Raw genomic sequence first — 4364 nt, 5'->3', positions numbered from 1 at the left:
TTCCTCCCTCCTCCTCCTCCTCCTCCTCCTCCTTCGGCGGCCGCGGTTGAGGCGACGGGGCGGGAGGAGGTGGAGTTTGGAGCCGCCCTTCGCTGGCACCGGGAGGGGTTGAGGTGGGTTTCTTGGTTGGTTTTTGTTTTTTTTTTTCTTTTTCTTTTTTTCTGTCCCAAAACGAGGGGCAGCCAGGGAAGTGTGCGCTCGGGAGTAGTGAGAGGAAAAAAAAAAAACAGCCCTACAATTTCCAGCTTTTCCTCGCCATTTCCCCCTCCCTCCTCGCCGCCGCGGCGCGCCCCGCCGCAGCTCCCTCGGAGCGGGGAGAGACGGAGAGGAGGAGGCGCAGCGGCTGCCCCCGGGCGTTCCACCGGTTCGGCCTTCTGGAGGGGGACGCCTTGGCTGCCCAGCCGAGGGAACGCGTGAGACGGTGTCTGGCTAAACCATAAAAAGCATTTTTATCCGTAGCCGGTCACGGAAATGTCAGCAGAGGCCTTGAGGAATTGCTGCGAAACTTAGGCGCCTGTTAAAGTATGTCGGCTCGCACTCGGTGCTAAATAAAACGAGGCTTTCTTATTAGCTACGGGGATGCTCTGTGTAAAGGTTAACTTACACAAGGTTTGGGGTTTTTTTTTGGAAGCAAGTTAATGGCATAGTGAAGCTTGTTTTCTTATTAGAAGGTCAAAACCATAATTCCCTGTAATTGAAAAGCTCTAATGCATTGGTTAATATTCTGTGGTATCATTTATGTGCCTGTGTTACATCCTAAGCAGTGATATTATTTTTTAAAAGACATTGCCGGGTCTCAGACAAAGGTAGTGAACCTTGTTCCTAAGGAAGCTTATTCCGAGGGTAACTCCAGGGATGTTGGCTGGCTCACACAAGGGATTAATTTGGCCATTTTTTTGCTTTCCCTTTTTAAGCTGGAATGTCAAAAAATAAATACGTTGTGTCTACACATCTGGTACTACAAGATTTTTTATTCCAGAGGCTGGAGCTTTGTTCACTACAATGATGTATGACAACTTCAATCAATGTCTTTCATTCTCATTGTGCATCTGAGGGGCTCTGCTTTTGGGCTATACCCAGCTGAGCATTAAGGCATTAACCCTCTGGGACTACGTTTAGAAAGAGTGTTCCTGTGATTAAGTTATGTAAATAACCCAAAACCCCTGTAGTGGTGTTCGCACTCCTCCCTGATGCTAAGGTGTTGAGACTTGGGTGGAAAACAAACACATCTTCGAGCTATTATGTGAAACGTTGTATCTCTTCAGGCAGAGACTGCAAAAGATCAGATGAGGCTTTCTTCTATCCTTGAAACAAGTCTTTTCTGTCACTGCAATCAGTGACAAAAGTCACTGTAAGGATGCTCATATACAGTGAGAGGGTATATATTTCATGAACTACAGAGAAAATGAAAATGGGTAACTCTTTATGATCCCCATTTCTCCTCTCCAGTGATTTAGGTGCCAGTAACCTGGTCACATTTGTGTTAAATGATCTTACTAGATCCAACATCCTCAATAAAAAAAGACTTGCCAAGATATATGTGATGGCTCAGCATATGAAATCATCTTGCAAATTAGAGTTAAAATTAAGTGATTCAGTTTGCTTCTTAAGCAGACTACCTCACATGAGCAGATGCAAAAACCAAAAGCAAGACCTGCTTTCAAAGAACAAGTAGCCTGGTGGTAAAACCACAAACTTGGGATGTGGGAAACCCACATTCCCATCTGTGGTGTGAAAGAGGCAAAGAAAGGATTTGAATGCAGATGTTCAGTAACTGAGGTACACGCCCTGATCAGCAATTTTAGGATAGCCAGATCTCACTTTTGTATTTTGCCCCCCTAGGAAAACTATTGTGGTTCTTCCTAATGCAGTAGGAAAATGCCTGTGTAACAGGAGAACTTACCCAGCTCCGCAGATAATGCTGGTGTTCCACAAACAGCTTGGGTAGTTTGTCTCATATGCAGGGCTTTATATAGGGAGAAGTTGTTCATCTTTGAACCCACACAGTCTCAGCTGGGATCAGAAGAGTATCCAGAGAGCAGCTGCCTTTGGCAGAACCTTCTCTGTGAAAAACTGAGGTCCCAGTGGCAGCTTGAATTGCCGTATCTTCGTCTGATCTCAGTGAAATGGGCAAATAATCATTTTGCATAGAGCTGTGAGGAAAAATTAATTGTTGGGATTCTGGAAAAAGCAGAATGCATAGTTTGATTTTTTTGTTGTTGTGTACAAATTTGTTTATAAATGCCTCGTTATGAAATTCCTGTTTGCTTTAATCAAATTTCAATTAGAAAGATGTGCTCAGGCTCATGTGTGAAGTGTCTTGAAAACAAGATGAAATAAATGAGCTGATCAAAAATATGAAGAGCCAACTTATACACTGCATCAATATGAAAGCTGGAGAGAAGTCAGTACAAGCAATGCCACACGTTGTAGAATCTGTGGAGGCATTGTTCTATGAGTTACAAACTTCATTTCAGTAATTGTACAGAATTCTAAGCAAAGAAGATGCATGTCCTCAGATCCCAGAACACTTCAGCATGCTACAGCAAAATATTCTTGTTACATTAAAGCACATTCATCAGTTCAAAGACTTCTTCACGTTTGCATTGAAGTATTCCCGTCCAAGTCTTCTGGATCGTTCATGGATATGGACCTTTGAGGGCAAATCTCCAGGCACAGCTCCTTACTCTGACAAGATGCTTCCCTTATGGTACCAAGCACTAGGCCAAGCATAATCCCACCCGCCACATTTTCGCTCTGTTCAGATTTGCCCAATCCTAAACATTACACGAGGACATCAGTGACATTTTAAGTTGGAGAATATATGAGCTTTTACCACCCGCCAGCAGCTGTGAGGTGGGGGAAGGAAATGTAAAATACAGCTCCAGCCTCAAGATAAATACTAAGCTTTCCCTTTTAACAGAGAATGTCAGACAAGCTGAGACGAGTTAATTTTCCTGTGGCTTTTCCTGGCATTGAACTCTATGCAAAGCAGATGCAAAGCCAATGTAGAGTTACTACAGGAAGATAAGTGGGTTTGTGCAACTTTAAGTTTGCCTACCATGAATCAGAAATATTAGTAGGGAATTTTTCTGTCATAGATAGAATCATAGAATTGGCTGGGTTGGAAGGGACCTCAGAGATCATCAAGTCCACCCTTGATCCACTACCGCTGCAGTTACCAGACCATGGCACTGAGTGCCACATCCAGTCTCTTTTTAAATATCTCCAGGGACGGAGAACCCACTACTTCCCTGGGCAGCCCATTCCAATGTCTGATCACCCTCTCCGTAAAGAAGTTCTTTCTAATCTCCAACCTAAACCTCCCCCAGCACAACCTGAGACCGTGCCCTCTTGTCTTGCTGAGAGTTGCCGGGGAAAAGGGCCCAACCCCCACCTGGCTACACCCTCCTTTCAGGGAGTTGTAGAGAGTGATGAGGTCTCCTCGGAGCCTCCTCTTTTCCAGGCTGAACACCCCCAGCTCCCTCAGCCTCACCTCACAGGATCTGTGCTTAAGTCCCTTCACCAACCTAGTTGCCCTCCTTTGGACCTGCTCCAGGACCTCGATATCCTTCCTAAACTGAGGGGCCCAGAACTGGACACAGATAGATAGGCCATGGGTCCCTGGGCTGTATGGCCAGGAGGGATGATGATCACCAGCAAAGATTCAGTCCTGGCCACACATAAGCACATGGCTGTACTGCATTTGGTTTAGCCAGAGGCCACAATACTGGTGTTAATGGTTGTTTCATGTTTTGAGGCCACCATTATGGCACTTGGTGAAATGACAAACACTACCTGATCAGCCTGCACACGTGAAATGTTTCATGACACAGTTCTGAAGACATCTTACCTGGCTGTATGATCTTAAATGGGCTGTGTGTTTTATTTTATGCTGGCACGTTATTTTGCTCCAGCGTAAGATTCCATGTGTCATTTGGGATGTTCCTCTCATTTGAGTTATACCAGACTTCAGGTCTTACCTTTTTATTTTCCCCTCCCAGGAAAATTAAGACTTTTAATGAAGTGCTGCCAACTTCATTATGCTGCCTTATCATTGTTAAGACCACCTACAGAAGATTATTCTTTTTTAAGTCCTATCTACAGCCGTTAAAAGGCCCTTATAAATTTTGTCTGTTGACAGCAGCAGGATACAATTACATTCCCTAAGACTTTTATCACAACTCCTACTGTTCAAGACAGTATCTACAAGACAGATAGAGGACAGCAAACAGTGAACCTCAATATGTATACATTTACAGCCATAGATAATATAGATGCAATTTTAAGTATGTGAATTTATATTAAACTAAAGGCTCTGCTTTTCACAGGGTGTTAATTTCTGTGCCTTGTCAAATTTCCTG

This window comes from Calypte anna, chromosome 1 (genome assembly GCF_003957555.1).
Source record: "Calypte anna isolate BGI_N300 chromosome 1, bCalAnn1_v1.p, whole genome shotgun sequence".
Classification (NCBI taxonomy): Eukaryota; Metazoa; Chordata; class Aves; order Apodiformes; family Trochilidae; genus Calypte; species Calypte anna.
Note: the sequence above shows the minus strand (reverse complement) of the source record.